General features: G+C 40.1%; 1 protein-coding gene across 1 annotated transcript in view; it reads right to left on the bottom strand.

Moving 5' to 3' along the window:
* Positions 1–24,712, bottom strand: part of sema6bb (sema domain, transmembrane domain (TM), and cytoplasmic domain, (semaphorin) 6Bb) — a 173,121-nt gene that overhangs the window by 118,912 nt on the left and 29,497 nt on the right. The window lies entirely within an intron of this gene.

The raw sequence follows: 24,712 nt of genomic DNA, 5'->3' as shown, positions 1-24,712 counted from the left end.
AGGTGGGAGTCAGCCAAGTAGGATGACACATTTGGAGTCTATAAACACCACAACAACACGTGTTACCGAGTTAAGATACAATTGTTAGTTTTAGCTTCCTGCAGCACAAGGATGAAGCTGCTATTCTGAGAGTAAAAAAGGGACCAGATGTTGGAATGCATTTTCTATGAGCTGCTCTTAATGTAGGTAGACAGGAATCCTGTTATTATGGAAGCACCAGATGCAGCTTATAGTGATGGAAGACGGGCGGGAAAATGAATCAGGATAATGAGACGGAGTGAGGAGGGTGCAGATTTTTATAAATAAACTCTACATGTCTCTTGGTGTTAATCAGATCAAAGATTTAAATTTGATCCAAGCGACACTGATGTGGGGGAAAAGGAAGTGGATAAACGTAAATAACCAAATAAAATATAATTAGGTTTCATGGCACTAAAGGCAGCTTCCCTGCTGATTTTGAAATTGCTACATATTCAATGAAGTGGGGGGAGACGGGGGTTCAGTACATTATTGCGAAAGCCTGATGAAAACGAGCTTCCTTTGAGTTGATAAGTGCATTAATGAATGCTTCTATAAGAGGAAAAGAAACTGACTAATTTGTTTATTGCAATTTTTTTTTTTACATAACTTATATGTTGTTATGTGCAGGCTGGTCAGACCTCAGCCTCACTGAGCAGTTGATTTTGACACATCTTTACAAGCCAACGCCTTTAAATCTCCGTTACAACAGGAAGTCAAAGTAACTGAAGCGGAAACATTAAAGAAAGCTAATTTCGCTCCTACATTATAAGGCAGGATGTTGGTGTAAAATCTTTGCAGATGTATGTGTGCACTCATGACAAGTGCTGCCCAGCAGCTTTTTAAAGCCAGCAATTGGAGGGGTGGGGGGAGTCTGGCTACAACGCCTCATGCCCATGTTGTAAGAGCATAATCAGACATGGCGTCAGTTAACAGCGCCAGCACATGCAGTCCATCTTTCACTGCACACTTGGCCCGAACTTCAAGGCTGCTGAAAGAGGGGAACATGTGTAGGACCGTGCGAGTAGGCCATATGCTCACCGACACGACAGCGGGTGGTGGGGGGAGAGTGTGATTTTTTTTTTTTTTTTTAGTTTTTTGTGTCGGTGTAATCTCCTGATTGTGTGGGGTCGACTTGACGGCTGTGCCTGCTGGTGAACGAGCGACATGATCTGAAACAACAGGGATTGAAGCTCAGAAGCCAGGCCCGCCGTGCTGTCAAATCTGACCCCTTACGCTTCTTTGCTCCGGCGCTAATGAAGAAAACCGCCTTGAGGAAGGGTTGGAGCCTTAAATCTCTTCAAGGTTACAGAAACTTTACTGACGGGTGAGATGTGTTACAGACCAGAAAGCGGTGGGATCGGAAGAAAATGAGCGCTTTGACAAAGGCTTTTGGAGAGCATTAAATTATTCAATATTTTATTCAAAGACGGTTAAATGAAATGCAATGAAATGGGCTCAACAAACAGCCAACAAATATTTCATAATCAAAGTAGTGTAGTTTGATCTCCACCTTTTCCATACATAAGGAAATTTAGATGACAGAACACTTATTTAATTTTGTAGATTTAACCTTTGGATTAGGATATTTATGAATCTGTCAAGCCAGTACAGGTTTGTGGGTAGGAGAGGTTTAGCACCGAAGTGCAAAAGACCATAAAAAGGCTGGAGACTGCTGATTTATGCCACTTGCATTGCCACTGCAACAGAAAATATTGTAAAGACTCTCCAATAATGAGATGACTTAACAGCATGCTATATTTTGCAGACATGGTGGCTGCATTCAGAAAGGTTCTCTCCACTCTGTCTTCCAATACTCTGAGTGGCTGAAACGGCAGGGAAGCTGGGATCATTCTATGATTACTTCAGCTAATAATTATATGACTACCTGGGGCATTCGTGGATTATGTATGCATCACTGAACTCTCCTAAATGTGCTGGCACAGTAGCACATTGTAGATTTCACACCCTTCATTCCAATTTGCATTTCCTGCATTTGTATATCGTCAGAAAAGCAAAATGATTTTTGAAATTTTGACCGAGGCAGTTCAATAATACTAAGTTTGCATTGTCACAATGTTTTTGAAACCTTTTACAAAGTCCTGATTCTTTTGAAATATATCAGCTGACATACTTCTCACCCACATAAATTGAAGCAAAAAATATATATATATATATGAGTTGTGATTTCAGTTACCAGTATGATGGTGTGAGATAAAAGTAAGGGGTACGCTTATTTTCTGAGGTCTGAAATGAGGGGAGAGTTACGCGTAATGAAAATTGTATTGCAAAGACTGCCTGTGTGTGTGTGTGTGTGTGTGTGTGCGTGTGTGTGTGTGCGTGTGTAGAAGCTGAACTGCTTCCTTAGACACAGCACTCACCAAGCTCCCACCTGACCGGGAAAATGTGTCTCTTTTTTTGTTTGTTTTTTTGCACCAAAAATCAAAAGAGAAAAATGCAGAGTATCTATCGCTCACTCCCGTTGCAGAACGCTGTCAAACAACATCAGGAGGAGCTGTGCTCTTCAGGCAGAAAAATCAGCGTTGCTCAGTTGACGGTTTTCAAAAAGCGAGCACCGCTCACATTTATGGCCACATCTGAGAAAAGGTATAATCAGTAAAAGGAACGCGACCCTATAATTTTATTAACTTTTGTAAGTGTTAGATATTATATATTTAGTTTATTTTATAAACTATTATGCAGGTCTATATCTTTTCACCATCAAATCGAAGATGAGAATAAAACACGGGGATGGGATGGGAGGAGAAAAGAGGAAACTAGTCTATGAGGCCAGCTTCCCTTTGGCGCCAGTCCAAGCGCTAGTGTGTGTGGGCGGGGCACCAACTGAGGCAAGGATTTTCCACTGCGCCCTAAATGCCACATGCAAAGTTCACACGCAGAGACATCTCTAATTTCCAGTCCAGCCTGCCACTTTTCAATAACACCTATCAAACCCCTTAAGTGGTGGGAGTTTGTTGTGCATTGCAGAGATTGGCTGGCTTCCTTTTACTCATCTATCCATCACTCTCTTTCTGTCCATCCATGCATGAATTTTGCTTGTCTGCTCTGCTCTAACAGGTCTCCATTGATCATCGTATTTTCTCTTCAACTTTAATCAAAAGGCTGGGAAATTCTGTTGTTTAATTGATGAGACTCAATGAGAGTCTCTCTCAGCAGTTCCCACAGAACCCGCTTAAATTTATAATTAATAAACCGCTGCTAATTATCCGAGCACTGCTCCGCACAAGGCACGTCCTATATACAGAGAGAAGAAAAGAGAAGAAGGAGACTGAGGAGGGAAGGGGAAATGGAGTCGGGAGGAAAAATGTCAGGAACAAGAGGCAGAGTGGGATTTGCAAAGTTTGTGGTGGAGAAGGATGAGAAGATGAGAGCCGTCACCTGTGGCTGCCTTCCATAATCCATCTCAATTTCATCATTTCTCTCATCTCCCGCCACATCACAAACTTCCTCCACCCGTTTTTATCTTCCTATCAAAAAAAAATAAGACCTAGAACTTTTATGGGCTTTGAGAGAACAGAAAGAGAAAAAGAGTCATCTGCAAAGACAGGAAGAAGAATTTTTTTTTTACTGATTTGAGAAGGAATAATGTATAAGAGGCGCATATGTTTATTAATTCATCCTCGCATGCATCTTTGCACCAAGCGTCTCTTTAGAGTTTATTTTTGAAATGCTGGAAAAAAAAAAAAATGTCTTGGAGTCTCCAGTTCAAGTGAGCTTCACACACGGGGATGGAGACTGGATGGATGGAGCGGCAGTCTGTAATAATGCTTCATCTGGATGTGGATTGACCTGCCCGTCTCCCTACAGTCGCCTAATGCAGATTGATAAATGGGTGGACTGGTGCTGGACGAGGGAGTGAGGAGAGCCTGCAGGGGAGCAAAGCGGGACGACGCATCAAGAGTTCAGAACAGCCACGGCTTCTCATTGCAGCTAGAAGTGTGACTAAAGAGATGCAAAGAGAGGCATGAGTTTGACTTATTACTTTTTTTTAGTATATTTAAGGAGACTAATCAGGACTCTATTACAGTAGGAGACCCTTGCACTTACTGAACTCTGAACCCATCTTCCTGCAACATGTTTGAGATTTAAATCACCAGTATAGACTTTTTACCCTCATGTGATTTCACTGCAAACATTTGGCAATATGTTAGCCATAGTCAAACTGTTACGGTTTCACAACAACAAGTCTGTCAAACCATTGCTTTGGTTTAAAGCTTTTTTTTTTTTTTTTTAATGAGCTGTCAGTTTTCTCCACCAATAAACAGAAGAACCCAACACTGTCCCTCACACTCTGGTCACTGGCAAAAATGAGAACTTCTAGAAGTTTTGGTCGCCTATTTAAAAAAAAAAAAAAAAAGCTAAATAAATGGTTTGGAAAAGTTACTCTTGTATAGGAAAAGCCATTTTAAAACCGCAACATTACCGAGTTAAGAGCCAAATATTTGTTAAGCAGTTGACTGCAGGCTAGCAGCCAGAGAAGACAGCCTGACTAATTAAAAACACTAATAAGCTTGTTATCTTTGTAGAACAGAAAAGGCTATAATTCTGTAGAACAGGCACTTTGCAAACTACTACAACAATTATAGATAAGAGCACAATTATAACATTCTAAATGTATTACTTTAGCAACAGTTGGAATAATTCTGGCTTGTGCATGAAAATAAAAAAAAATAAAATAAAAACTAGATACAACTTTTGTTTTAAAAATGTGTTTCAATACAGTGAACCCATGGTATTTCTAATCAAAGTTATTACATCATGAGAATTTAGCATAAATTAAACAAAGTTTAAATTGAAATAGATTGTTAAAGGTACCAACAACTGTTAATTTTGTTTTTCCCCACTGAATAAATGCATTCATTTTAACGGGTACAACTATTGTTACTGTAGTAAATTATAGATTTAAGACTTTAATGCATGTTTGTTGTTCAGAACCAAATGCCTGTTAATGATTTATCATCTCCGTGTCTTTTTATGCTTCAAACTAAGTACCGTTGCTTTTCTTTTCTTTTTAAATCTAATCTCAGCCCTCTACAAGAAGCTCTAAAAAAAAAAAAAAAAAAAAAAAAAAAAACGGTACAAGCTGTGTGAGTGCAGCGATTAAGCTCGAGGGTGGATTTGAACTTGGGTACCAAAGGTTAAGATTGCTCCACATTGAGCGAGAGTCCCCACAAAGACGGGAATGTGCGTTTGAACAGATTCGCAGACAGAAATCTATAACAAGCTTAAGCTCTTTAAATCAATACCATAAACAGTAAGAAATCCATGTAGTGACATTCACAGAATGAATAAACTGCAGCTGCTTCGCCGTATTAATTGGCCTCTCATTTCTGTTAAACTAGCAGATGCAACTATTTATCTAATTTAAGGCAATTCTGATGGTGTACTTTGGCTAGCCACGAACAAATTAACAGATTTACTGGTTTCCTTTTGCCTATAAAACCCCCATTTTATGATTCAAAATATAACTCCAGGTTTATTTTAACAAGCTGGAAATATTATTATTAACTTTTACAATGAGATGTTTTGAGGATTAGCACATTGCTTTCGGTGCCAGCTAGTACTCCTCCTGCTGTTCGCACAAGTTTTTTTTTTTTTTTGTTAAAATCTAACCTTTTACATTGGCCAGAGCCAGAACGGGATTTTATCTTTTAAGCAGCTGACCCAGCCTAAGTTTTTCTTTTTTTTAACAATCTTTGAACACTGCTTAAATTGACCTGATGGACATGAATGTTTTTTCATGATCAGTCAGCCTCGACTGCCCAGCACTCCCACTTTAAATTCTTATCCAGAGATTAAATTACAAAGTCTCGCAGACACACCTCCCGCTTCCTCTACCGTCTTGGCTCTGGTCCATCTCTGCCTCCAGCATGTTTTAGGCCTCTCTGTATCCCGAAACTCCCCCAGACCATCCATGTTGCTCTTTTTCATGCTGCAGATATTTTAGCTGCCCCAGCAATCCTGTCAATCTTCAAAACAAAACATACTTAGCTAATCTGTTTTTTTTTTGGTTTTTTTTACAGTGCATTGCAAAAGCATTCATATGTTATTAAATGCTTGGCCTGTTAACCCATTACAACCAGTAATTTTAATGTATTTTATTTGCTCCACTTAGCTTTTTATTACTCCACTGCAAAATGGAGTAAATACGGGACATGGTTTTATAATTGTTTTTAATACTAAAAGTCTGAAGTATGTTATTCATTCAAAGTTGGACACCTTTATTCTTGTACTCCTTAATAAAATCCAGTGCAACCAATTGTCCGAGTGGCGAGGAAAAAGCCGCTATTGAAAGATGGCCATTAAAAGTTTGATTTGCGGTTTTCACAGCAAACATGTGGAACAGACGCTTTGGTCAGAGGAGACACCAAATGCACTTTTTGAAATGAGTGTGGAAAGGCATGAGAGTCAACAAATACCCTATGTAATAATAATAATAATCAAAATAACTGAATCAGATTGGATACTTTCCATCCAATTTCATTAAATTTAAGCTAATTTGAAAAGAAGGCTCGACAAAAAGTTTAGCCTCTAAATGTGAAAAAGAAAAACAATCTGCACCACCTTGCATTGATCAGTCACATAAAATCAAATAAAATGCATTAAGGTTCGGGGTCACGTAAGAACTTGTGAAAAGGCTCACATGATACGACTAGTTTTGCAACTTTAAATGATAACCTGGAGTGTCTTCACTGAAATACAGGACTAAGAGAAAGGAAGAGAAAGGAACAGAAGACCCCTCACTCTCTTCCATCAGTCTCCGCGACCCACTCATGTAGCCTTGCTCCTTCCTCTCAAATGACACTAATGGTTTAAATGGTACATTCCCCTTGAGATCTAGGGCGGACTGGGGCCAAGGTGAAGGGGCCAGCTGACAATTTATGAGTCAACTAAAGGTCACTGGTAAGCCTTGCTCTGCAATTATGAAGCTTCTCTGAGCCGCAGTAAACAAAAATGCACTCACAGATACATAGTTGTGCAGCATCTTTTCAAATGAATTCATATGTCACACATGAATTTTTTTTTTCTTATTTCTTTTTTTTTTTTTTTCAAAGGAACACAAATCACAAAGAAGAAAAAATATTCATCACTGCAATCTGCAGCCTCCAGACAGGGCTAGATAAAATGGTATCTCCTATGACAAGCTGTACTCCCACTGATTCTGTCACTGTTGTGCAGAGAGAGGAAAAAATGAAGCAGTGAATGTGTAGGAACCTTTTCTTTTAACTGTGCTGTGGAAAAACGTTCTCTCTCTGTGTGTGAAATTAAAAAGAGCCCAAGTGTACCTTCTCTATCTGCTACATGGAAAATTTGTAATTTGAGCGAGCAAATATTATTTCTCTGTGTCAGAGCTAATGCGTTACAGTTTGTTCAGAAGCTGTCTGTTCTCCTGCCTTGGAGCAGGGTTCATACTTCTGCACCTTGTACTGACAGCATTAAGGTCCTGTTCATGCTGCTCCTAAAAGCACAAGAGGAGTTTTGATACTTTGGTATATTTCACACTAATTTTACCGTTTCATTGAAAAGAATACTACAAGTCAGACATGCGAGTACAAGACATGTGCCGATGTGGATTTGTCAGTAGGAGATGCATGGAGCGTCTCAGTCCAAAACTGTAGCAAAACCATTGTATGCATGAAGCGGGTGTTTCATCCCAATCAACGTTGCAGCGACCTGTTGGTGTTATGAAGAACGCTACAGTGCATTAAAAAAGAACTTATTCACATTTTGCAACATTACAACAACAGATTTCATTGTGAGCTGGAAGAAAACTTGGAAAACAATTTTTTTCAGCTAAAAAAAACAAAAAAAATCAATTTGAAAAGTGCAGCAAGCATTTGTATTCAAACTCCCTTGGGTGTGATGCCCCAAAATAAAATCAGATGTTGGTTGGTTACTTCTATTCCCAGTAAAATACTTTGTAGAATGAAGTTTGTTGTTCTAGCACTGAAAAAATGTTAAGGGATGTAACAAAAGGGTTGCCAAATAAGATACACTTAAATTTCATGACATTGCATCATTTGAATCATTTTTATATAAAGATGGCCTCTGCCTGGTACATATTGCTACTGTTTTTAACTCAACAAGCAGTTAACTATAAAGAAGATTACATTCTCTAAGTTGCTAGTTTGGAGCTAGCCATTACTTTTTGCTGTTGTTTTAGAGCTACAAAACATTTGAACAACTTCCCGACGCTGCACTGACACATGCAGTGACAAAAGTTTCCATATACACTGGTTCTGCATTGTAAAGTTAAAGCAATGTCGTTTTTATGTGATTTTATACGGTGACGCAGCATTTCTGCTCCACATAACAGCCCAAGGTTGAGCTGTCCTAAAGCTGGCTCCTGTTTGTCAGTCTCTCTCCCTCAGGGCACTGGGTCTTCCCACACAGACAGCCAGCAGATACAGATGGACTCCACTTGATACATGGCAGCAAATATTTGCTTTTGCTATGAGAGACAAGCTCTGTGAGTCAGAAAATAGAGAACGACAGGAGAAAAATACACACACAAAGTTCCTTTGCGTCCCCTGTCTCTTGCTGACAGCTTCAGTGTCTGATTGTTTTATTTGCAACGCCAAAATGAAAAATGTCTGCTCAGTTGTTTCTGCAACAGCCAGATTCTCTTTGAACGTGTGCAGATCACACTTTGAACACATTAGCAGACGACACGCAGACGTGGCAATCTGCAAGGTTGCCTTGTGTTTAAGAAACACCAAAACACGCCGCCCTGAAAGGTTGGAAACACAACTGTCTGCATCGCCAAAAGCAAACATTGCTCGCGCATTATGTTGTGTTCGTACAGATGACGGTCTCTGTACAGACGCCCCGACGTTTTTCTGACCAAGAGACATTTGCTCACTCATACAAAAACACGCACAGCTCTGATTTCCAAGCACTGGTCTCAAATCGAGACTAAATATAGGCGATGAGGTAGGACCGTCGGTAGTTGTCAGATGAGGTCCCATTATGAGCCTCGGACTGTGGGGCTCTTGTGTTCTTCCATAATGACCAGCCGCTGCACCTGTCTTTCTGCACATGAGTACTCAGGTCAGACTAAATATAGGAGTGCTCCCCCTCTTTGCCTCTCTTCTCTGTTGCCCCAAAGCTGCACCACTCTGCACAGCAGCTCCCGTTCCTCCCTCCCCCACCCCACCCTTCAGCTCCTTTCTGCTAAAGCTCCCGGTTGGAGCAAAGTAGGTGCAGGAGGCACCGCTGCCAACAGAGTCGCATCGGCTCTCGTCTCATCCCCTTTTATAGAAACATGATGACATTACAGTTGGGCAGGAATGACAAACGGGGACCAATTGGCATCAGGGAGGTGGCCATCAGACATTACCCAATTTGATTTTAGGACTGAAGACTGTCTCTCATAAAACTATATTTAGAGCACAACAAAGTAAGGCTCGGTTAGTATCCAAGCAAAACAAAATATCATGAAGTATTTAAACTCTTTACTTTATAATCATTTAAAATGTTGGTTGTGTTCAATCTGTTCTGATGAAATTTGCATCACCCCATTAGACATGGCAACATTTGCTTTTCAAATTTTGCCATTTGAAGCCAAAAAAATTGATATAAAAATGTTTTTAAGACACTTTCTGTCTCGTCGGCTTTTGGAGAAATTCTCGGATTGTTTTAGTAAATGATCTCGTCTTTACAAAACTTTATGAAGTGGTTCTTCAAATCATAGTGACTGAAGGAAATCAATTATGAAAACAAGCAACAAAACAGATAAATACGAAATAATCTGATGTTTCACTCATGGCCATTTCTTCTTCCTTTGAGCAGAACTTTATGAGAACAGTTCGCTCACTAAAAACAAAATGTTTTTTTTTTTCAAGGTACAAAAAAACCTTGATAACTTATTTTGTGTATAGATTCATGAAAAGCGGCCAAATAGCCAATTTCATAAATGGCTCAATTATTGTTATCCTGTTGCGACTACAATCTTCAAGAGGTCTGCAAGAGATATCCAAACTAATGCAAAACATTTCCCTGCTAAGAACAGACAATGCACTTTGGTGGGACATGCAAGGGTCTTGTCCATCTTTACAAGCATTTAGCAAACACAAACACACTTGCATAGTCCTCCACAAGATGACAGGAAATGCTGACTGGCCAGGTCTCGCAGCCTAATAAAACCCGTTTGCTCCACATGGTATTGATAAAAATCTCAGTTTAGTTCAATACATTTCAGATACACATTGCCAAAGCTCATATTATTTGTGTTTATGCAACTACTCTCTTACATCAGCACTGCATTTATTTCAGCTGCTTGTCTATCTCTAGGACATGATTTACTGCAATATAAAGTGCATCCTTCTACCATAAACCGTCAGCACCTAAATCACCTTAACATAACCAGAACTGGTGCTTCAATTACAAAACCCTCATTCAGATGGAAACAAATAGCTTTTGGCTTTCTCTATTGGGCACTTTGATTACCTTTATGCTTGTAGCGATGAGCCATTAACTAAATACATTTGATTAAGTGTGCATATACCACATGCTAGTACCCAAGTAGTTACTGCTGCAGTCCAACGTGTGTAAATGGCTTCATACTGCAGGCCAGCTTTTGATTAATACGTCAGGGCCAAACGATCCAATAAATGCATGCAACACTGACCTTAAGGTGTTGTTGGCAGAACAAAGAATCGCTTTTATTGTTCCAACACTACCCAGAGAGGAAGACGTGTGCAAGCGCCAAGCTTCCAGCTACTTTACAGTCACCTGATTGACCCAAACGTGATGCATTAAGCGGCGAAAAGGTGTCGAAAACAAATGTACGCATGCCAAATAAACCACATACCAGACTGAGCGACAGCTTTATATCTGGAACCGTTTTACAATGAAGCACGAGTGTTGATCCCTGCAGCGCAAAGACACTCGAAAACAGATCCACTTAGATTGCCTCATTAGTATATTATACCCTTTAAACATTTTTTATATATATTTAGCAATATTATATTAATGTTGATGCATTTCATTGTAACTTAATGTGACAGACCAACACAAGGTGAAAGGAAGACAGCGTGTTTGTTATTTTTCTTTTCTACAAATGCGTCATGCATTTGAATTTAGCCCTCATGCTACAAAACTTTGTATAACAAAGGAGAAACGAAACACGTTGACCTGATGAAAGTCCTCTCCTGTCAACTGCAGGATGTTTTCCTTCTTCCATACATCATCTTGTCAACTCTGACCAGCTTCCCTATCCCTGCTGAAGAACATCCCCACAGCATTATACTGCCATGACCATGTTTCACCATTGGAAAGTGTGTTTATGAAAATGCACAAAGTTAGTTTTCTGCCACACACAGAGCAAATCTGTAGTTTGACCATCAAATAAAAACCATAGGCGTCAACGACGCAAGATAATTACGGGTGGATGGCATACCGTTTGAAACATTTAGAGAAACTCAGTCTAGATTTCATTGTGCTGCATCACCTAAATGCTTTTATTAGCTCCCTATAAGTTTGTGATAAGCAATCAATCTCCCAGTTTCATGCCATGTCTGGTGTTTGCACTCCTTCTGAAAGTCTAATAAAGACTCAAGGTGATGATTTCCATTTTGGCTAACAGGAAAACAGCTCATCTGCTCCATGGGAATCTGACCACAGCACCAGCAGCTGCATAAAGATTCAACAAGAGAAATTTTTCTGAATGTATCTCCCCTGGCCCCTCCAAATCTCAGAGTTTGTTTCAACTCCATTAAAGAAGGAACTTATCCTTTAAAGAATATTAATTCCCTGGAGCAAAGTGGGAATATTACTGTCAGTCATATTATGTTTTCCTTTTCCTTTCCATTCTGCGGCTGACAAAATGCCCAATACTGCAGGCAGTAAAAACATCTGCAGTGCCCGCACCCTGGAGGAGAACGACTTTCTGTGGTAATAAAAGATGAGATGGAGTGATTAGAGAAATGCCAGCGAGTTGCTGTGAGGGATTTTGGTTCACTCCTTTTCCTTACAAATGCCATTCATAGTAACTTTTGACTGTAGTGAATGCGTCCACTAGCCGAATCTTGGCAGAAACACTTATCTCCTTCTATTGAAAAAACTGAAGAAAAAAAAACTAAATGAAAAACTCCAATAATGTTTTTGTCAGATAGAAACATTACTGTCCTACATCTTCATTTCCAATTCTCAGGTTACCAGTGATGCAGGCAGCGTGTAATCAGAAATGGGCCAAAACATTCTGCTGATAAAATTGACTACACCACAGCGCACTCTGTGGCCTCCTCTCCCCCGTCTCTGTTACCCTGGAAACTGTTGTCCATGTAGGAAGGAGCAATTCTATTACAGCGACGATACGACCAGCCAGCAGATAGAACCATAAAACGTGACTTAACGGTTAAGAAAGAACGAGGGGAAGCAAAGATGAAAACCGCAAGGAAAAGGAGCACAAAAAAAAGAAACAAACAAGAGCAAGAGTTGAACAAAGATTAAAAGAAGAAAGGGCATTAGAGATGGTGAGAGTGATCAAAAGAGGTGTGAGGAAACATAAAGACAACGTGCTGGAGATGGCGTCCAATCCTCTGACGTCCCACAAGTCTCACAGAAATGTAAGGAAGTTTCAACATTTACTTAAGAACAAAACAGGGGAGAATCCTAATGTACACTTGGCACAGTTCGCAATAATAACCGCTATCAGAGCACGTCTGATTACAAATGGAAAGTGTGAGGAGACGGAGAATACGGAACGGGGCCAGAGGCAATAAGCTAGTTAAGCAAACTGCGTGATCTGGCCGCATCTTTCACGCATCTATTCACATCCCGTCAAAAGCCCCGTCTGTCTCTCAACCACCACAGTTACCCTCGACTCATAATGGATCTATTGAGTCACTCCATTTGTCTTCTACCACATGCCCAAAGCCAAATCCACTCTTTTTTTTTTCTTTTTTTTTTTTTACACCCCCACACTGTCTCACACTATCTCCATCAAGGATAAATTACCACGCTCGTGGCGAGAGGCGGAGCCCAGTTGCTGCGTTGGTGGGTGTGTGGGGGTGTGTGCAGACGAGCCAGGGAAGGTCAGAGTGGATGGGGCCGGTAGGGAGACACAAGAGACGAACGAATGGTAGGGATCATATACTAATCAATGCTGAGCACACGACCTCTTTTAGTGGCCTTACACTTAACCAAGTCTTGTCCCTTTCACACTCCCGCTCTACGTGGAAGTGGTATCAGCTTTCGCTCCTTTAGCCAACAGTGAGGGAAAGGTCCCTCTCTGATGTGACATGGGACCAGAGAAACTTGTTGGTGTGTGTGACCCCGTCCATGCCTGGGAATCATTGCGTAGGGATATCACATTACGGGCTGGCTTAGGCCCGGCTTACTTTGTTCTGGGGTAAACTACCCTAGCCCATAAAGCAGCCGCAGCCTATGGCTGTAATACCCGACACGGGTCACATTACGCTGCCTACATCCATTTCAGTGCTTTTGTGTAATCAACTCCAAGTTGAACAATGGAAATACAAGCGGGTCAGTCCTAAGGCTTTAAAGTGTCTGGCCCTTAAAACTTGTTGGCGAATCCGGCCGTTAAAGACATTGTTTTTCTTGGGGAAATGTGATTCCAACGTGTCTTTTAAGAGTCGGGTCATAAATAGGGCTGAAAGAAAGACGGCTTTGAAATTACATCAAAGCTGGGCTCAGAAAACTGACAGCTACTATGTGTAAAAACTCAAACAACGTCTTTTCACATTATGTAGAGCTGATTTACGGTCCTTCTGTAAGTGTGTCACTTTGTTTTCCTGTTTACATGACATTCATTGTAAACTCTTTTTTTTTCTCCCTATTAAGAGTTTCTTTAGTAAAAATAATCTGTGCGACATGAAAGCTGCTGATTTTGTGATATAAACCATTGCACTTCACTCTGCAGTAGATGAGTTTGTGTTTCACAGGTTCAAGGAAATTCAGATCAACACCAGCATATCGTAATGGATCTTCCTACTCACCTGCCGCAATTTCCCACCAAGGTTAATGTAATTCAGCTACAAAAAACTCCCAAGCAAAAAACACCCTACAATAAAACTTACAGAGAAACTTCCAGTGAAATGTATATCTACTTAAATATCTAAATAATTTGACGTTTTTCATCATTTTTTAAGTAGAATCAGCCGAAAGCAAATTTCAATGCAGCTTAAAAACAGGAATTGAGTGCACTGGTTTCCATTTCTTGGGAATATTCTCCAATTCATGCAATGTCAGGATTGTACATTCAAATATGCTTACTGATATTTAATTAATTTTCCTTAGCAAAATAAACCTTAATCCCACATTTTTTTAATGATGGTGACAAGATAAACTTGATCCATTGCATTGAAGTGTAATTATTAACTGCCTGTAAAAGTGGGTAGATTTTACCCACCTTATATACTGTTTATCTTCACATAAACCAATTTGTTTCCTAATATTTCATAACACCATTGTCATGTGGGTCGAGTTTGTCGTTTAAGATTGTTATTTATGTGCTTAACAGAAAGTATCCCTCTCGGACATCCAATTGCAAAGCGGAAAGAATTTTATTCCTGCAGAAGCTGCATTTCTGTCTTCAAGACCAAGAAGCCGTGAAGCAAAGGAAAACAGAGGACTGATGCTGCTGGATGTAAGCAGAGCACCGCATCAAACAACTGAAGTTTAAGGTTTGTAATTTCCAAGGTGCAGCTATGAGAGGAGAGAGGGACACGTGGGAAAACAGGACAGATTTATTGCATACCGCATTCGTTTCCCACCTGGGAAGGTTCACCCTTTTACGGAATTAAAGGAATTAATTTATTGTACAATCACTGCTGGAAAGACGCTAATATCTGCATGTCCCCTTTTCAACAACAACCCATTCATGGAGACGGATCACCGTGGATTTAGGAGCCTCTGTGGATAATCTCCCAGTTTAAGAAATGCATAAATTGCGATTGCTTTGAAAATGATTCAAAAGCAGAGCAACACACTTCTGTCTTAGTTTTAACTTATTGCTTGGTGGTAATTTAAGACAGCTGCAAGGCAGTTTGAAGTGACAATGCTTTTTGTTCATTTCCTCATCTCATCCACACTCTGTGATGAATCCTGGTTTTCTCTTGTAGTAAAATGGAAAAGATTCAATTAAAGTTGAATGAGATCAAAAATTCCCCAAGAATCTCCCCACTACCCACACAAAACAATGCAAACTAGATGACAGAGAAAAGCATAGAAAGGAAAAGGCAACATTAAGAACGAGTCGTTCAAGCAAAAGGACACGGGGAGGGAAAATAAAGTATAATCTGCCAGGAAGTGAATCCAGACTTGTTACCTCTTGGTTTTTCCATCGCTCCTCGTTACTGAAAGTGTGAGCTGTGACTAAAAGGTGGAGAAAGTTTGAGGAGACAATTTTACTGCTGCACTCTTAATAATGAATACCTATGAGGGGCCGTTTAGGACAAAATTTACGTTTTGTCTCTCACACACTACCAAAAACTCTCGCATACTCCAAAAAAGTAGCCACGCACACTCAAAAAAATTACGTTTCGTCTCTCACACACTACCAAAAACTCTCGCACACTCAAAAAAATTACGTTTTGTCTCTCACACACTACCAAAAACTCTCGCACACTCAAAAAAATTACGTTTTGTCTCTCACACACTACCAAAAACTCTCGCATACTCCAAAAAAATAGCCTCGCATACTCAAAAAAATTACGTTTTGTCTCTCACACACTACCAAAAACTCTCGCATACTCCAAAAAAATAGCCACGCACACACAAACGTTAACTTTCTCGCACACACACTATCAGCTCGCTCACATACACTGTACTAACAGCTCGCACATTCACAAACATTAACTTTCTCGCTCACATACACTACCAGCTCGCGCACATACACACAAACGTTAACTTTCTCGCTAACATACACTACTAACAGCTCGCACATTCACAAACGTTCACTGTCTCGCACACATACACTACTAACAGCTCGCACACACACACAGACGTTTATCTCTCACATACACAAGACTAAAGTTGAACACACAGTACTAAGACTCGTTTTTTGAATGTGTGAGAGCGAGACTTTTTTTGAATGTGTGAGAGCGAAACTCTTTTTGAATGTGTGAGAGCGAGACTTTTTTTGAATGTGTGAGAGTTGTCACGGAAGAGGCGGGGCATAATTTTTGGATCAAACTGCGCATGCGTAGATCCTAAACCTTAAGTTTCGATTGTTGACTCACTGTATGTTCTATTACTTAGTATATTTGTGCTATATATATTTTAAATATATATAGAACGTTTAATTTTCTTGTAGATTAAATGTGCTATAGAAATAAATGAATTTGATTGATTGATTAAAAATAGCAAAATTGCTGTAGTACAATCTGTCCACTGGGTGCCAGCATTACAGGAATTATTAAGAGGTCTTGTGAGAAATTCTGTTCCCCCGTGAAAATCTGTTCCCCCTGTGACGGGAGCGCGCATTGCAGCCAGAGACGTGGATCCGGTGAATCTGACCATTTTCACGGCGCTTCTGATCGATTTCTCGGTAAAAACTACTCATATGATCATATCAATGTGTAACTTTCAGTTTAATCGGCAGCTATCAAAATAAAAATACATACATAAATAAACGAGGTCCGGTGTGGAGGTCTTTTTTCGCTGTTTTGTGTTATTTTGAAAGCGAAGAAAATCGATCTTTTTTCAGCTTTTGTCTCGTAAGCCTGACAAATAAAAGTCAGTCAACAAACACAGGTTCCCAACACATAGTGTGCATTTATAATTTTTCATTTCTGATGAAGGAGGAAGGAGATTAATATACCTGCAAGATCTTTTACTTTGTTTTCAAAATATTTGCACTATGTTTGACATTTGTCCTTAACATAGTTTAATATAAGGTAGCTATTGAAAGATAGTTTCAATATATTTATATATATTTAAAAACACAAATATACTAAGTAATACAACATACAGTGAGTCAAAAATGGAAAATTATAGTTTAGGATCTACGCATGCGCAGTTTGATCCAAAAATTATGCCCCGCCTCTTCCGTGACAACTCTCACACATTCAAAAAAAGTCTCGCTCTCACACATTCAAAAAACGAGTCTTAGTACTGTGTGTGTGTGTTCAACTTTAGTCTTGTGTATGTGAGAGATAAACGTCTGTGTGTGTGTGCGAGCTGTTAGTAATGTATGTGTGCGAGACAGTGAACGTTTGTGAATGTGCGAGCTGTTAGTAGTGTATGTGAGCGAGAAAGTTAACGTTTGTGTGTATGTGCGCGAGCTGGTAGTGTATGTGAGCGAGCTGGTAGCAGTGTATGTGTGCGAGAAAGTTAACGTTTGTGAATGTGCGAGCTGTTAGTAGTGTATGTGAGCGAGCTGGTACTGGTGTATGTGAGCGAGAAAGTTAACGTTTGTGTGTATGTGCGCGAGCTGGTAGTGTATGTGAGCGAGCTGGTAGCAGTGTATGTGTGCGAGACAGTGAACGTTTGTGAATGTGCGAGCTGTTAGTAGTGTATGTGTGCGAGAAAGTTAACGTTTGTGTGTGTGTGACATTTTAGTATTTTTTTTAGTGTGCGTGGCTATTTTTTTGGAGTGTGCGAGAGTTTCTGGTAGTGTGTGAGAGACGAAACGTAATTTTTTGGAGTATGCGAGGCAACTTTTTTGGAGTGTGCGAGAGTTTCTGGTAGTGTGTGAGAGACAAAACGTAATTTTTTTGAGTATGCGAGGCAACTTTTTTGGAGTATGCGAGACTTTTTGGTAGTGTGTGAGAGACAAAACGTAAATTTTGTCCTAAACGGCCCCTCATAGATACCTGCTTCTTTGCTCTCTCGCTGTCAGTTTGTATGATATTTTTTTCACAACTCTATCATAGTTGGTCTAACCTCAAAATAACTTCACTTCTGACTAGCAGCTCGTCCCACCTCAACTCGAGCAAAACTTCGCCGCTGGTTTCCCATATTAAATATCCAACCCATCGCCTCACCTGTTGCTGCCCGTCTTCTACCCCCAAACCAGGTCATCTGTTCTGGCTGCTGCTTTCAGACCTCTTGGTGTTGCCACTGGGGCCACTGGGGAAAGTATTCATCTCGTGAAAATTGTGGGTACAATTCCAGTTTCCTGCTGTCGTATTTCAATGTACCCCTGGGAAGAAAAAAAAAATGCACCTAACCACAGGTTGCCTACCAATCTGCATATTGATGTACGATGCATGCATGCCTGAGTGCATTAGAGACTCAGTCTAATTTACCACCTCATTTTCTACCATCTTCATCTCCATCAGGCCAATGTTGTATTAATCTGACTCTTATGCAGATACTTCAAATCACTAAAGGCTGATCAAGAAAAGAATGTTGAATATTTTCAGATATTACGCTCGCTGGCCGCGGTGCCCTCACTGCCGACTGTGAAATAGTGGCATCTCTTCACATCAGTGTTGTGTGTTAAGAAAGTTGCAGTTTGAAAGAGCTTTACCTCAAGGTTCCTTCTTTAAACAGACAATGAAAAATGTAAGCGATAATAGACTTTTTAAGCTGGCTCTGAAACATCCCTCCATTTGCTGGAAGCCATTAGTAAAACATAAAAGACATTAGAAGCATTTGTGTCACACACTCGCCTTATTGAGAAATAACCTTGGAGGTCTACCTAATGTCATATTACTAATACACGTTTGTTGGCTTTATTTTATGTAGGCTAAAATAAATTTGGCAGCAAGATTTACTTTTGTAAAGGTTTTAAACTAATGTGCACAGTGAACCGGAGAAAACATTTCATTTCTTCTCCACTTGTAGCGAAGGCCGATGTAACGGTGTAAGTGCAAAAGGCAGGAAAACGAGCTGAAGTCGATCTGCATTCACGCCGTCACCTCACGCAAAACCATAATGATTGATGAAAAGTGAAAACTGTCATTTGTGAACAATACAAGTTTTCCAATTCATCCAACTTAATACGACTAAAAGCAGAAGGCACTGCACAAACATGGCCTTCAAAGGCTTTGCAATAATAAGTTCAGTGTTTTACATTGGGATTTTTGTGATGGACTCACACAAACTTGCCTGTAATTGCAAAGTGGAGTGAATGTTACATGCCTTTCAAATGTTAAGATGGATCAGATCCTAACACCAGAGAATGCAACCAGTTGCCTTCAGAAGGCACCAAATTAGTTACTAATTTCTCTCTTTGCCAAATTCAAAATAAATAAAGGCAGTTCTTCTCAGAAGCCCTCAGTGGTTGCAAAAGATTGCTAGAGAGCAAACTGTATCCTGTTGTTTAGGGAACATACTAGACAGATAGGAGACATTTGAGGTAAAAAAAAAAAAAAAAAAAAAAAAAAAAAAAAACACTATCCAACAGCCTGGCATGAATTCAAACCTAACAAGATGACACTAAGCAAGGTGAGCATTGATCAAAGAATCAGCCAAAAAGTCTCTGGTGACCCTGGAGGAGCTGCAGAAATTTATAGCTAAGGTGAGAAAATCTGTAGACGGGAAAACTATTGGATGCTTTTCCTCAGACATGTCAGGAAAAAACTGGTCAGAGTTGAAAGCAGAATGTCTTGTTATGCGTCTCGACAATAAATAATATTTTTGCAGAATTCCATACCATCAAATAATCTGTTAAAAACACAAGAGGGTGTTTTATGTCAACAGAAGTGTGAGCTCAAACGTGATATAAAGTGCATAACTTGTTTCAAATCATTCCTGCTGCCATCGGAAGGTGTTCACTTCTCTGTCTAAACTGACCCAGTCATCTCAAACAAGCCATTTTATCTTCACTTCAGTGTTTTCTCTGAACGTCCATCTCCAACCAGGAAAAAAAAAAAAAAAGAAAAAAGAAAAACGGAAGACATGTCAGCTGTTTTATGGTGCAATCATGTCTTTGTCATGTCTAAAACAAACAAATGGGCTAGGCAGAGGTAGAAGAAAAAGAAAAACTAGAGCAAAATGTGAGAAAGAAAGGAAGACCTAAGGGTAAAGGACACCATCTCCTATATCCCACTTCAGTCCTGACAGCAGTAACGTGTTTTATGGCTGTGAATGAAAGCAATACGAGTAGAACTGTACCTACGCATGTTAGAGCACTTAACAGCGCCGCTGCTGCCACTTTCCCCCTGAGTGACTGTTCTCAGTCCTCTTTCACTAATGTTTCTAAATGGTCCTGCCTGGTAATCAGTGTAAGAATCAATAATTAATTTTAAAGTCAGTATTAAGTGCTTTGTTACTGCAACTTTGGATAAAACGCAAGGACCCGATCACAACGTCTGGAAGGATAAAAGCTGCACTGAACAAAAGGCCAAAATGTTTGTTGTTCTTATATGAAAGCCGCTTCGTTGGCTAGGAGACGGGGAATATTTTAATGACTCTTAAAAAAATTTAAATGCGCTACCTGCTACTGTTCTGAACTTATTATTTCTATACTGGCCTAAGGTTCTGCTTTTTAGAAAAGGGACAAGTTTCTTTCTAGTTGTTCGGTGCTTCTTACCGACACATGCACAAACGCAAAAATTGAGCTCATTATGAGTCGAGCCCTCCAAAAAGGCTGCTTACTTACAGCTGGTTGCACCAGCAAATGTAATAATTGGGCTCCAACAACCGGCCAGGAATAAGGGATGAATTAGACATGAATCAATAGTTAAAACGGAGGTTAACAAGCAGCTGTGTACTGCAACTACTCGGGTCAAAGGCTAGAGCTGTTGCACAAACGTACATTTAGAAATTAATCCAACACGTGATTTTTAAATTAGAGGGAAAAAACAATGAGTGACTTTTAAGAACAATCTTTTTAATATTCTATAAAAAGTTGCATTGTGCAGCAGTTTGCATGCACCTTTATTTTTATTTATTTATTTATTTATTTTTTAATAAAGTAAATTATTTGGGATTGCAACCAGAGATTGAGTAATCAATTCACCAGAGATTGGAAGCAAACATTTTTCCATAGGGTAGCTTTAACCGAGACAGGTTCTGGTTCTGCCAGAGATTTCTTCCTGTCATAGGGAAGTTTTTCCTCTCCACCGTCGCTCCGTGCACGAGGAATTGGTGTAAAATCAACACAACACAAGCGATTTTCTGCCGTCACCATGTTCTCGTAGAGGAGGAGCGAATGCTGCAAGTCAATGACTCGATGCAATCTGCTGGGTTTAGAAACTTTCTAAACCAATTTGAGTAATTAACTGAGCTTAATGTACCGTTTGATAACCAGGATCAACTGGAATGCATGTGTGATTGAACTGAAAAGTCTTTTCTTTTTTGTAAAAGTGCCTTTAAACATTTGCTGTGAAATGACACTATAAAAATAAACTGAATCAAATTGGCTTTGATAATTGATAAAAAAAACAGAATGTTTTTCCCAATTTATTAAATGTATCAAAACTAAGAAGTCCCACCATTCCCCCCCTCCCCCCACCCACCTCAAGAAACATATCAGCCACCAGAACTGACTAATATATTAAAATGAGCATTGTGTTAATTCTTTCATCTTATGTTGGACTCAAATCCACCTGCCTGCAAGCAAGCAAGCATTTACAGTCAAATTCTGCTTTATAGCAAGCAGAGTGGTTGCATCATCCTTTCCACTGAATTTCTACCAGCAGCCAATACATTGCGTCAAAACTTTACTATTTAATCCCGTGCATCCATACGCAACTGATGAAAAATTAAAAGATGTAGGGTACATTACTGCTTGGCTCGGTTATGCAAAACCGTGGAAGACTTTGTTCCAGTATGGAAAAGAAGAAAAACATGAGGGCAGAGAGGGATTGGCAGCCATCACTTTGGAGATCAAAGCCCTGTCTGCTTGTTCTGCCTGCAGCACTCCTCTTCTTTTCGTTTGGGAAAGAGGGAACAGGACCGAGAGGGGGATGCTGGGGAAGGTCTGCATGGAGGAGCCGACATGGAAAAAAAGAAATGTTTAAAAAAAGGCTTATTTTCCTTGCTCACTTTGCTCTTCTTACATCCACCCCGATGCCGTCTCGCTCATTAAAAACAACCTTCCATCACACCCCTCTCGACATGCAAGCAAACAAAGCACAAATTTGCTACACATTCACGTAGGGCAGGGGCGCTCCAAGCAAATCATGGAGTTAATGAAGCAAAGGTCACTCTTAGCCCAGCAACCCAGGGGAAGTCCATAATGTGACCTTGATCTGTGCAACTCTTTCACTTTCTTCGCTTTATTCTCTCCTGCTCGCGCACACAAACCCACACTCAGATAAAGCTCTTCCCCTTCTTAACCTGAAAGAGGGATTAAACAGCGAAGGGGGAAAAAAAAAACATAGATATGCTGCATAATCTTTAGTGCTGAGCTCAGCTGACTGCAGCAGGTTCTTTGCTGAAAGTTTATCTTAAAAAAAAAAAAGTTTATCCACCAAAGTTAACTCTTTTTAAACCAGGTGGTGAGCATCTGCCTACAAGACTCCGTAAGAGCTAAGAAGTCAATGTCTGCTTCTGAAGAACAAGCACTAAAAACAGGGGAGGATTGATTAGAGAAGCAACCAAGAGGTGTTTCTCTGGAGGAGCTGTAGAGATCCAAAGTCGTAAACTCCACAAGTCTGGCCTGTAAGGAAGTGAGGCGTGAAGGAAACCTTTGTTGAAAGAAAGGCATAGCAAACGTGCCTTAAGGCCTGACTATGTTTAAGCTATAGTGCAAAGATGAATTGGCAAAGAAATAATGTAGATATACAAAGTAGGTGGAAACAAATCCCAAAAGAATTTTACATGTAATTGAAGTGGAAGATGGGACTAAAAGTATTCACTCATGTGGGTGGAATACTTTTTGGGTCTGGCAAATCTCAGTGAAATACACTGAGTTTGCAGTTTGAATGTGACAAAATATAAAAACAGCCCAAAAAGTATGATTTTCTTTTTTTTTTTTTTTAACAAAGCACTCTAGCTGTGGTGTATCTGGAAGTTTCTGACACATTAAGAGCTCAACTTTATGAGACCTCAGTGAGATCCAGACACAAACGCAGAGGATTAAGAGCTGGCGAGAGGCCTCACTGACAGCTTCTGAAATAAAGCGAAAGTCAATGCGATGCTGCGTCATCTTAAGCTTTCCTCTCCTCTCCTCTCCTGCCAGCCATCCGTCTCCCATTTGACATAACATGAAGGAAACGGAGGATTTGCTGCGCAAACGTGACCTCTGACCTCCATATATTCAATATTCCTCCAGGAAGACGGCTGAGAAGCCCCTCCTTCCGCGACGTGCAGCTAATGCTAACCGACGTTTCTGTCACGCCACCTCAAGTTGGAGCCGCAGCTACTGGAGACGGAGAGGGAGGAAGGCTGCGGGCTCCGGTGCCTTACAGCATGACAAACACCTAAATACAATGCTGCCGATGGCTCCGAGACGTACAGCAATCTTCCTGAGCCGGTTCCTTGGGGGATGACGAGAATCTCATAAGCAGGGACAGGAAGAGAAGGAGGAGGGAGAAAATAAAAATTTAGTCCTAACCTCACTCAAAATAAAAAAAAAACCTCCTGTAATAGAGGAAGGCGAGGGAAAAAGCTGGGCCATCCTGTGGCTCCGCTATATTGCCTGCTCCCTGTTGTGCCCTAGGCAGTCTGAGACTGATTTAGTTTTCTTAATCAGAAACCACTCCGTCCACAGAGCATCCTACGAATCCTGTGCGGACGAAGCAGGAGAGAAGGAGAGTGAGAGAAGAGGGGCAAATGAGAGTTACATTTATTGCTGGACAGAGAAGCCAAATAAAACATGTGTTATAAAGCTTTGTTAAACAGCAGAGCCCCGTCCTTTGGCAGTTCTCTGAAGGTCCACTGGTATTTCTTTGGCACAAGTCCCCACACCTCCGATTCTTGTGCAGAAGCCAAACAACACAATCTCCCCTTTTAAAAAGAAGCCCAGAGAGCAGAACCTGATCTCCGCAGCACCGGGTTTGTGATCCCACTTTATTGGTGCTGGCTGACGGCGTTACCACAAGTCGTCAGAGCTAACCTGAACAAATAGCAGTGGAGCAAAACGCTCCCTAAATAAATTTTTCTGGATTGTATTGCAAGTATATTTTATAATGCAATGAGACAAACTCAGGGTATAATGACGCAAAAAAAAAAAGACAAGTAAGAGCTGCTGTCATTAATCAACAGTATACTGATGTTTTTAGGCTTTTGTGACTGTAAAACTCAGCTGCAGGGTAATATTTACTTAGGTTTTCCTTAAACCTCTTTTGAAAAAGTGCAGGATTTTCAACTCTTAGCATTAAGACTAAGCTTTGAACTGGAAAGCATTTTACATTGATTAAAGATTCATTAAAACACTGCTTATGTTTTGTGAAACCTTAACTCAATAGAGCCACAATCAGAAACTTGGAATGCATATATTTTATTTGATATTGTAAAATATAAGGGGCCCAGTTGACCTTTGATGACCTGTGGAAACAGTAATAAGGTTTGACACCAATTTTATTTCATTTGAGGAAGGCATGTGTGAGTGTGGGATGACTTCACTCAGATCAAGTCGGGTGCCATGTATTAAAACTCTTGAAAACACTGGAAAATAATGCATTTAGCCAATTGAATTGAATATATTGAATGTTTTACATCTTGACACTTGATACTGTAAATTTCAGTGACAAAGTCCATGAATCAGGACGAGCATTACGAAAATTGTCCATCAATCCTGCCCTTGTCAAGTAGGCTCAGATTCCACTGAGGGCAGGTTTGTGAATCTCAGTTTTTAACAGAAATATTGCTA

Source organism: Poecilia mexicana, unplaced genomic scaffold, assembly GCF_051168715.1.
Source record: "Poecilia mexicana isolate PSO_F unplaced genomic scaffold, ASM5116871v1 scaffold_4, whole genome shotgun sequence".
Taxonomy (NCBI): Eukaryota; Metazoa; Chordata; class Actinopteri; order Cyprinodontiformes; family Poeciliidae; genus Poecilia; species Poecilia mexicana.
Note: the sequence above shows the minus strand (reverse complement) of the source record. Positions and strands in the feature narration are given on the sequence as shown.